Raw genomic sequence first — 12018 nt, 5'->3', positions numbered from 1 at the left:
GGTGGTCTCATGGCAGCGACTTACTAACATTTTAATGAACTCCTACTAGGTTCCTTCTTCTCCCAGGACCCTCTCTCCTTGTTGTCATCCAAGTGAAGTCAGATTGAAACAGACTTCAGACGGCTTTGCAAGGAAAAAGCTAGCTGGAGTGACCATACGTAGCCCAAGAGGGTTATGAGGGGGCAGCCCCATTCCTCTCCCTGATACCTGTCTCATGCAGGTGAAATCTTCCTGAAACTGCTTTCCCTGTGTCTCTTCCTGGCTGGCAAACCTCTACTGGGTGTCTATAGACAATGGAATCAAATGTGGACTCTTCTCCCAGTCCTGGCCTCCCAATATCTGGCCTCAGCCAGCACTTCTCGTTTGCTACGTCCCAACCCCTGCTATCTCCTGAATGTGAATGTGTGTTTATTTTTATGAACATTATATTGTAAAAATGGTAATACTTAGTGGTTGCAAAACTCAGAGTATAGGAAGGTACAAGATGAAAAGTAAACTTGCCACTACTCTCCATACTCCCATTCTTCAGTCCCACCCTCAGAATAATCACTACTAAGAGTTCCTTGGGTCTCCTTCCAAGAGGTTTTTTTTTTGAAATGATAAACAGGGAATTCCTTGGTGGTCCAGTGGTTAGGACTCGGTGCTTTCACTGCCAGGGGCCCAGGTACAATCCTTAGTCGGGGAACTAAGACCCCACAAGCCACTTGGTGTGGCCAAAAAAAAACGATAAACAAATATAAACATCTTTTAAAACCACAAATGAGCTCATACAGTATATACTGTTCTGGAACTTGCTTTTTTTTCAGTTAACTCATCTTGATCCCTTTCCACATTGTACACACACATCTAGCTCACTCTTTGTATTGGCTACTTGGAATCTCCTTGCTTGGATACTCCACAGTCTACTGGGATTGTTGGGCCCTTGGGTTATTTCCAATGTGTGAAGTGCTGAGGTTGTCTCTATAAGGCAAGAGAATGCATATTTCTACTTGAGCCTTTAATTAAACTCTTCTCTCAGCTGCTTCCTACCCTCATCAGCAAGGCTCTCCTGTTATTCTCACTCTGCCCATCTCTCCTGTTCCAAACTTGCTCTCAAGATAGCCTCAGTACCGAGAACTTAGCACTTAATTTCGAGGGTTCTGTGTCTACCATCAGACCATAAGGTGGTCCCTAAGGGCAAGTAACATGTCTTTTACTTCTTGTATCCACCCAGTGTTAGGACCTCTTGATTGTTCAGTGGGTAAGCTGACAGGAGTGTTAGGACTAGGGGAGTCTGCACTGGTAGAGGAGACAATCATAACTAAGTACCATCGAACGGGATGTGACTGGAAGCATTTTCTCCGTATTTCTCCTATAGCACCCGTTATATAGTCCCTCTCTCCCTCAGCTTCTTCTCTTTCTCCCCACTTCTGTTCAAAGAAGCTTTTTCCATCTTCAAACCCTTGAGTTGGAATTGTAACCAAATAGAGGAAACCAAGGAGGAATTCTCTGCAATCCATGATCGAGATATCAAGAATGGTGACAGTGGGCAAAGAAATTGGTGGAGAGGATATCCCCTTTTTTTGGATCTCCCAGCAGATTATTAAACATCTCCCTTTCCTGTCAACTGTAACAGGCACTGAGATGGGGCATTAAGGGGGCAGCTCTGGGATTGAATGTCAGGCCAGAGACTGACACCACCTAGCGGTCAGCTAAAGAAGTGTAAACAGGAAGAGTGTCTGAAGGGTCTGGTGGAAAGTGGGAAGAGAACCAAGATTTACTGAGTACTTACCATATACTAAGTCCATGCAGTGGATTTTACATGGATTAGCTCATTTAAGTCTTATAACTGCCTTGTGGCATAAGTGTTCTTTTCAGTTTGTAGATAAGGAAATAGAGTCTCAGAAAAATTAAGGAATCTGCCCCAAAGCACAGTGCAGATTGGAGCCCAGTTTTCTTTCATTTAATAAACATTTATTAGGTACCTCATATGTGCCAGTTACATTGGTAAGCACTAGGGACGAGAGATGGAAGCACACAGTCTCAGCCTTCAAGAAGTGTACAGGTTAGTGGGGCTGTGCAACTAAATCACTGACAATTACAACAAAGTACCTTAATGCCTGTGATAAAGGTACATGGCACAGAGGGAACCAGGGCAGGATACCTATTCCAGATAAGAGGGTCAAAGCAGGGCAGAGTAGATGATACCAGGCTATGTGTTGAAAGAGAGGAAGGAGATGATAAACAATGACAGAAGGAAAGTGTGTTTTAGGCTGGAAGACAGGCAAAGGCATGGAGGCATGAAGAAGTTTAAAACATTTGAGGCAGTTATGGTATGACTGAAGCTTAAAGTACTTATTGGGGAAGATAATGGATGAAGTATCAGGGATCCTAATCAAAAGGGTGATTTTAGCCACACTAAGGACTTAGAATTTTTTTCTAGAAGTAGTGGGAAGCCAGGTGAAAAATTGATGAAGTCCTTAACGCACAAGGCATAGAGCTGAAGAGGAAGAGGATTCCAGGTAAAGAGGTAGGATCAAGTATATCAATTAGTTTATCATGTTGGCCTAGAGGATAGTGACAGGGAAAGCTGAGTCTAGAAACTGTGGCTCACATTAGAATGTTCTCAACTTCTCAGATTTTGGCAGCACATTAGAATCACCCAGGGAGTTTTAAAATCCCAGTGCTGACAAAAAAAATTCTCAGTGCCAGAGAACTTGTACTACTTGACTTCAAGACTTATAAGCTACTGTAATCAAGACACTATGGTACTGGCATAAGGACTGACAAAGAGATCCGTGGGATAGAATAGAGGGCCAGAAATGACTCACACTTAAAGGTCATTTAATTTTGATGAAGATGTCAAAGCAATCCACTGGGAAAAGGAATATCTTTCCAACAAATTGTGCTGGAACAACTGAATATCCATATGGGAGAAATAAGTAAATCGTGATCCCTACCTCACACCATGTGCAAAAATTGATTCAAGATTAATGATTAAAAAAAAAAAGATTAATGATAGACCTTAGCCATACAAGCTAAATCATAAGGTTTTTAGGTGAAGACACAGAATATCTTCATGACTTGGAAGTAGGCAAAAATTTCTTATGTTATAGAAAGCAATAACCATAAAAGAAAAAAAATTGATAAAAGAAATATCAAAATTGATGCTCATCAAAAGACACCATTAAGAAAAATGAATAAGTAAGCCAAAAGGTAAGCAAAATATTGATCTCACAAAGAACTGGTATTGGGACTTTCCTGGCGGTCCAGTGGTAAGACTCCGCACTTCCATTGCAGGGGGCGTGGGTTCAATCCCTGACCAGGGAACTAAGATCCCACATGCCATGCAGTGCAGCCAAAAAATAAAAAATTAAAAAAAAAAAAAAAAAGGTATCCAGGATACATAAAAAAGTTCCTATAACACAGTAATAAAAAGACACCCCATTTTAAAAAGATTTGAACAGATACATCACAAAAGAACATGTATGAATGCCCAATAAGCACATGAAAAGTGCTCAGTATCTCTAGTCATCAAGAAAATGCAAATTAAAACCAGTGAGAGAATTCTCCATACTCACCAAAATGGTTAAACTTTAAAAAACCGACAATACCAAATGCTAGTGAGAATGTACAGCAACTGGAACTCTCATACAGTGTTGGGAATGTAAAATGTACTATAAATTTGGAAAAATATGTAGCAGTTTCTTATATAACTAAGCACATATCTACCCCATGACCCAGCAATTATACTCCTAGTTATTTATTCAAGAGAAATCAAAACGTATGGTCACACAAAGGTTCAGAGAATGTTCCTAGGGCTTCCCTGGTGGAGCAGTGGTTAAGAATCTGCCTGCCAATGCAGGGGACACGGGTTCGAGCCCTGGTCCGGGAAGATCCCACATGCTGCGGAGCAGCTATGCCCATGCGCCACAACTACTGAGCCTGTGCTCTAGAGCCCACGCTCCCCAACAAGAGAAGCCACCACAATGAGAAGCCTGCGCACCGCAATGGTAGCCCCCGCTCCCCGCAACTAAAGAAAGCCCGCGCGCAGCAAAGAAGACCCAATACAGCCATAAATAAATAAATAAATAAAATTTTTTAAAAAAGTAATGTTCGTAGTAGTTTTCTTCATAATAGCCAAAAACTGGCTATGGCCCAGGTAGCTATCATTTTTTTACAAAAGGATAAACAAACTATGGTACATCTGTACCATGGGATACTACTTAGTAATAAAAATGGACACACTATGGATACACACAACAACACGATAAATCTCAAGACATAGTGAGTAAAAGAAGCCAGACATAAAAGCACATCCTGGTTTTTTGTTTTGTTTTGTTTTGTTTTGTTTTTTTGTTTTGTTTTTAATTGAAGTATAGTTGATTTACAATGTGTGCCAATCTCTGCTGTACAGCAAAGTGACTCAGTTATACACATATAGACATTCTTTTTTTTATATTATTTTCCATTATGGTTTATCACAGGGTATGGAATATAGCTCCCTGTGCTATACATTAGGACCTTGTTTATCCATTCTAAATGTAATAGTTTGCATCTACCAACCCCAAACTCCCAGTCCATCCCTCTCCCTCCAAAGCACATCCTGTTTTATTCCATTTATATGAATTCTAGAACAGACAAAACAAAGCTACCGTGGAAAAAATTAGAACAGTGGCTCCCCCAGGGGGTGGGGTGAGGAAAATGACCTACATCTTGATAGGTATGTAGATGTCATACAGCGACCAAGTGGTAGGGCAAGGATTTGAACCCAGGTGGCCTGGCCCCAGAGCCCATGGTTTTAACCACGTTACATTGCTTTGCCCCTCGTATGCTGCAGCCTTGAGTGTGGATGAGGTTACAAGGAAGTGTAGCCTGTGAAGACAGGAGACCGAGAAAGGAGCACCCAGACAGGTAGGAGGAAGGCTAGGAGACAGGGACCATGAAAACCAGTGGGGGAAGAGCTTATTCAAGAGTGGCTAACAGTGTTGAATGCTGCTGAGCCGTCCAGACAGAAAAGGGACAGGTCATCATTCTAGGAGGGCATGTGTGACATGGGTCAGAACAGTTTCTTTGGACTGGTGGGGGCAGTAGCCAGCTGGCAGTGTACTGAGGAGGTGAGGAAGGGAAGACAGGGAACGTGAATAACTTTCCCAAGAAGCTTGGCTGTACCGGGGAAGAGGGAAAGGCAAGACAGTAATTAGAGTGCTAGTTAGAGGGCTGGAATTTCCTTGCAGAGGCTCAATCCTGATCTCAGTTGGCTCCATCCAGAGATGCCTGCTTTCGCCCTCCCACCAGGGCTGCTAATTGTCCTTCTGTGAGGTGAAGGTCTGTTGGCCACAGTAAGCCCCTGACAGCCGCAGGGACCTTGACATTTGGGACCTTGAGATCAGCTGACCCCACCATTGCTCACATCCTGTCATCCTTGGCAGGCCTCAATGGGCGTTCACCCTTCTCCACTCAGCCTAGTGATTCCTCTTCCTGACCACCCTTGCACTGCTCCCCAATCCCTTCCTTGCACAAGGCACTGGGTCACCCTTGGCTCGGATTATCCTTGCCCCTCTTTGCTTGTCTGAAACATGGCTCTTCCCTGAGGACACTTTTTTTTTTTTTAAAGAGATATCACTTATTCTCCCAAGTGGACAAGTCAGGTGGTGGTGGGAGCAAGGGCAGTCAGCCTGCTCTGTGCTCTCCATTTCTTACAGTCAATGTGGCTCCACCAAAGTCTCAGTTAGGGGTGCATCGAGCAGCAAGGACCAGAAAACCCAATTAAAGGAGATTGAATAAAGAGTTTTAGAACAGATCCAGGGCTGGTTGATTCATCAAGAGTTTTCTACCACTTCACGCTGATATTCTGTCTTCAGTGGTTGATGGTCTCTTTCCTCACAGTTGCAACATAGTTGCAGCTATTCCAGACATCACATGTGGACTTGACATTGAAGAAAAACAAAATATTTTCCAAGATCCTCCCAAAGTCCTACTGGCCAGGACAATGGAAATACCATGATTGACAAGACCAATGAGATGCATCCCCTAAATGCATGGGGAGGGAACACCTGTATAAAATCCAGATTTTGCCAACAAGGGAGAAAGACACACTGCTGAGCAGGCATCATCAGTGTTTGCCCCGACAGTCATACAAATTCCTCTTCCTTTTAAGGGCCAGCTATTTCACCTTCCATTGAGAAGATGTGTAGCATACTGCTTAAGGGCAACAGTGCTTATGCCAGGCTAACTGGCTACAAATCCCAGCTTACTTGCCAGCTCTTTGGCCTTGGGCAGATTACTTAAACTTTCCACACTGCAGTTGCCTCATCTGTAAAACGAGTGCTATCAGCACCATCCAACAGAACTTACTGTGATGATGGAAATGTCCCACACTTGTGCTCATAAAGTAGCCATTGGTCATACGTGGCTGTTGAGCATTTGAAATGAGACTAGTGCACCTGAGGAATTGAGTTTTTTAATTAAAATTAAAGAATCACAGGGACTTCTTTGGCGGTCCAGTGGTTAAGACTCCCTACTCCAAATGCAGGGGGCATGGGTTTGATCCCTAATTGGGGAACTAAGATCCCACATGCGGCATGGTACAGCCAAAAAAAAAATTAAAGTCATATATGGCTAGTGACTACCACATTGGGCACATAGCTCTATTTCACAGTATTGTCGTAGGATAACATGTACAGTACCTATATTATATAAAAAGTAGGAATGAAGGTAACACATGAACCCTCACTAAACCTTATTACTTTTGCTGCCATCTGCTGATGGGTCATTTGCCCGCTCTCCTTGAAGAAAGACTTTGGCATATGACTCGCCGTCTTCCTGGCCACCTCAGGTCTTCAGCAAATCCAGGTGGCTTCAGTGTTCATGCAGGTAGTCTAGCAGCACCCTGGCCTCTTGGTTCTTGACCTCCTCAACTCCAGGGCTCACCTCCATGTTGCCATAGCCACTCACTCCCATAGCCGTGACCTCTGCCACCCCCTCCCAGGAGAACTCGACGGAAATCTCACCCCCTTGTCTCCGACCAGCCCTTCAGTTCCTTCTTTCCCTTGCTCCCAGGAAGGCTGATCTTTAGGTTGGTTGAGACTTCCAGTTCCTTGACTCTGTTCTTGCCTCTCCCACTGGCTCCTCATGTCTTTACTTCTCTTCCTAACTGGCCTCAGTTCCACAATGCTTCACTTCTCCTCCTCCATCACATGGTCTCCTTCTTCATTATTATTAACCTTCTGAACAGTTCTCCTGGCTTCAGACTTACTCTTTAAATCCATCTTCCACGCTGCAGCCAGGGTGGTCTCTCTACTAAATCTCATCATATTACTCACCTGCCCTAAATCCTCTAATGTTCCCCATTGACAACTACTACCATTTCCAGAAGGTACCTTGCTCCCACAGTATCCATGCTTTTGCACATGCTAGATCCCCTTCCTGGTTTAACTCTCCTCCTGTTCTTTGCCTTGGTAACTTCTGAATCTTAATTTCCTTTTAGATTCAGTTCCGGCATCACCTCCCTGATCTCTCCTAACCCCTACCTAGTTTAGGTGCCCCTCCCACATGCTCTCACAGCACCCTGTGCTTCACTGGAATCACAGCCCCAATTATGCTGTTGTATCATTGTTGACAAATCTGACTCCCCCTCTCAGCTATAAGAGCCTAAGAACAGACACCCAACAAATTTTTTATTGAATTAACTGGACACAGATTCTGGGAGGATGGCTTTTGTTTGCTTGCTATCAGTTTGATTCACTTTTTTAAAAAAAAATTTTATTTTTATTTTTGTCTGCATTGGGTTTTTGTTGCTGCAAGCGGGCTTTCTCTAGTTGCAGCGAGCGGGGGCCACTCTTGTTGCGGAGCATGGGCTCCAGGTGTGCGGGCCTCAGCAGTTGCGGCACACGGGCCCAGCAGTTGTGGCTCGCGGGCTCTAGAGCACAGGCTCAGCAGTTGTGGCGCATGCCTAGCCGCTCCATGGCATGTGGGATCCTCCCGGACCAGGGCTCGAACCCGTGTCCCCTGCATTGGCAGGTGGACTCCCAACCACTGCACCACCAGGGAAGCCCTGATTCACTTTTTTAAAGGTGGAGGGATTTGAACATGTTTATATGCTGAGGGTAAAGAGCTATAATAGGGAATTCCATGGTGGTCCAGTGGTTAGAACTTGGCACTTTCACTGCCATGGTCCAGATTCAATCCCTGGTCGGGCAACTAAGATCCCGCAAGACTCAAAGCATGGCCAGAAAAAAAAAGAGCTGTAATAATTAGCAACTGAGAGGCTGGAGATTTGGAGGATGGAGGGGACAATTAATGGAACAGTGCCTGGGGAGGCAGAAGGAGAAGCCCTGAGCACAGGTGGAGAAACATACTTTGGGCAGGGGCAGGGACAGAGACACCCTCTGCTCTGAGCCTGAAGGGATGGTGCAGGTGCTGATGAAATGTCTGTTGGCAGACAGCAGGAACCTGGAGGAGTTTCCAACTGATAGCCTCCATTTCCTCTAATCTAAATGGTGAGTTGGTATCAAGGTGGATGGAAATTTGGGGAGAATAGAAAAGGCCTGGGAGACAGAGCTGCCTAGGGGCCCACAGCACCTTCCCACACTTCTTCTGTGAAATTTTCCTTCTATCCCTCAATCCTCCACAAATCCCAGGCTGCTGCCCAGTGCTCCTGAATGTGGCGCGCGTTCACCTTGTCTGTGAAATATACTAAGCTCCTGCCATTAATCCATCACTGTTTAGTCCTCATATGAGAGAGTATGTAAAACAGCCCAGCCACAGGTACACAGTAAGCACTCAGTAAATGGTAGTTTTTGTATTCACTAGTGAGGATGAATTTTGTTTTTTTCTAGCTGCATAGCAGAGTCTACAGGATGATATGTGTCCCCGCCCTCTGGGAGCTTATGTCCTTGTCGGAGAAGGAGGTACCCATAATTAAAAAGCAATGCAAAGTGATATGTGATGGTTACCAACATCCAAATGGTGCTTTGTTTTTGATCACAACCAGCACTGAAAAGTATCTTTTACATGAAGACCTAGAACTCAGATAAATATATAAAACAGAAACAAATTTCATTAGACACCATTTATCCTCACTTTGTGTGATGCATTCTGATATTTTCTGTTCTATCATACTTTGTTTTAAAAAAGTGATGGTCAGTGGACTTCCCTGATGGCACAGTGGTTAAGAATCCGCCTGCCAGTGCAGGGGACATGGGTTCAATCCCTGGTCCGGGAAGATCCCACATGCCGTGGAGCAACTAAGGTGCATGAGCCACAACTACTGAGCCTGCGCTCAGGAGCCCGCGAGCCACAACTGAGCCTGCATGCTACAACTACTGAAGCCCGTGCGCCTAGAGCCGTTGCTCCGCAACAAGAGAAGCCACTGCAGTGAGAAGCCCGTGCACCGCAATGAAGAGTAGCCCCCGCTCACTGCAACTAGAGAACGCCCCCGCGCAGCAGTGAAGACCCGACGCAGCCATAAATAAATGAATAAATAAATAAATTCATTAAAAAAATAGTGATGGTCAAGGCTCACTGTTATGGGTTGAACTGTGTCTCTCGAAAATTGGTACATTAATACATTGAATTCATATATCCCTCAAAAGTTCATATTCATATGAGGTACCCCCAGTACCTCAGAATGTGACCTGATTTGGAGATAGGGTCTTTACAAAGGTAATCAAGTTAAAATGAGGTCCTTAGGGTGGGCCCTAATCCAATATGACTGGTATCCTTATAAAAAGGGGAAACTTGGGAATTAGCTGGTGGTTAGGACTCGGTGCTTTCATTGCCGCCGGGGCCCCAGGTTTTATCCCTGGTCGGGGAACTAAGATCCCGCAAGCTGCGTGGTGCAGCAAAAAATGGTGGAAACTTGGAGACAGACTTGCATATAGGGAGAATACCATGTTAATAGGAAGATATGGCCATCTACAAGCCGAGGAGAGGGGCCTGGAACGGATTCTCTCTCTCAGCCCGCAGAGGGGACCAACCCTGCCAACACCTTGACCTTGGACTTCGGGCCTCTGGTACTCTGACACAATGAATTCCTTCTGTGGTCTAAGCCATCCCCCACCCCCACCCCCAGCTGCGGTGCTTTGTTATGGCAGCCCTAGCAAACGAATACACTCACCAAACTGATTTTGTGACTCACCATTGGGTTGCAACATGCAGTTCATAGACTACAAAATGCTTTTTTCCTCTGCTTTCCCTCATGCGATCTTTACAGAAAGTGGACGGATGGTGGGACCCGGAGGAGGGTGAGGCAAGCAAAGCACTCACTCTCAGGGTCATGCAAATGGGGGTGTTATTACCAGTAGTCTAGCCAACCACTCACTTGCACCACCTTGAAGATGAGTGCCTTCTCCAATTTGGCACCCTCGACACCTCCCCCTGGCCTAGGCCATGGCAAGTAGGTATAGCTTTTGTCTCCATTTGAGGGGTTGACACACAGTCACAAAGCTTTTAAGTGGAGTCAGACCCGTGTCAGATATGCCTCTAAATTCCTTTGACGACATCACAGTGTCCCCATCAGGGAAATCAGTTAGAGAAGATGATAATAAATATTGTTTTACCTCCAGTACTTGCTCCTCGCCTTCCTACCCCCCAAAAAGAGCAAAAGTTCACTCCTCTCCTCCTCTTGCCAAAGTTCTGAAGGACTTGGCCCTCCAGAGACCCTTAGATGGCAAAGCCTGAATTCAGCCGATGTCTGTGGATGTCTGCAGGCAGAGTGGGCACCCGGGAGCACACACGAAGCACACGTGTCGTGAGTGCCTTTGTGCGCATGCTGTGATCCTAGCCGTTTAAACCCATGGACAGGTTGCCTGCCTGCCATCTCCACCCCGGCTCTCCCTCCTTTTCAACTGGCTGCCTTCCAGACACAATAAATACATAAACATACCTCCAATAGCCTCTGCCTTTGTGGCAGTAATATTACCCTCAAATCCGGGGACCCTATGTAGGATGGAGGCCCTTCTGTCTTCCTCCTGTCTGGCTAATTCTGGGACGTAAAAATACTGCCTAACGTTTATTATGTGCCAGGTATTGTTCTAAGCCTTCACATGTATTATTGCATTTCACTCTCACAACTTTATAAGTTAAGACCATTATTTGCTCCATTTTACAGATGACAAAACTGAAGCACAAATAGTAAACTGCCCAGAGTTGTGCAGTTAGCAACGTTGGCAGGATCTGAACCCATGCAGCCTGTCCGCAGAGGCCAAGTTCTTAACTGCTACCCTCTGCGGCCTGGCTGGGTGCGCCCCTGCACACACTTGCCCATCCACGTGGAGGGGAGGGGGAGGAGCTGGGCTCTGGGAATCAGTTCAGACACCAGGGGGCAGCATAGGCCTGGCTTTGGCCCCTGAGCCCAGCCCTGTTTGGGAAGAAAGGAGGGAAACAGAAGCCTCCTCCCACCTTCCACCCCCCCCCCCAGAGACCACCCTTTCCCCATACCCCTCTCTCAGGTTTTTGGGCTTGAAGGGCTCTCTGGGTCCCTAGGCCAGCTCCAGCTCCTCCTCCAGCAAAAGCTGCAGAAACCATCCACTAGATAACTAGATGGTGACTCAGAAGCTGAGCAAGCCTTGTGTATGTGAGTGTGTGTCTCCTTGCAACTGCATGTGGCTCTGAGTGCTGACACGTCTGTGAGCCTGCCTGCACGTGTGTGTAAGCATGTGTGTGGGGGGGGGGTGCCCTTCTGGCTGGGGAAGTTGAGTATGTGTGTGTTTATTTCTGGGTGTGTCTCAGTGTTTACCCCAGAAACAGATAGGAACTTCACCAAAGCTGCACCGCAGATTCACATGCAAACTTGTCCCTTGGGAATCTACAGGCGGCAACTCCAACTCGTGCCGGCTCCTACCTGGGTTTGAGGAGTAGTACCCTGTGAGGAGGGGGCAGAAACGATTTTCAGTCCGAGGGACCCCTGGAGCCCTACAGAATTGTGAGCGTCAGCCTCCCCTCCCCCACGCCCTCCCATCAGCGGTCACGAGACCTCTAAGGCGTTCCCCACCCAGAAGGAGGACCTAGGAGTTCCAGCTCCCTGGCCGCTTTCAG

The sequence above is a fragment of the Grampus griseus genome, assembly GCF_964374135.1.
Source record: "Grampus griseus genome assembly, chromosome: 11".
Taxonomy (NCBI): Eukaryota; Metazoa; Chordata; class Mammalia; order Artiodactyla; family Delphinidae; genus Grampus; species Grampus griseus.
This window is presented reverse-complemented; position numbering follows the sequence as displayed.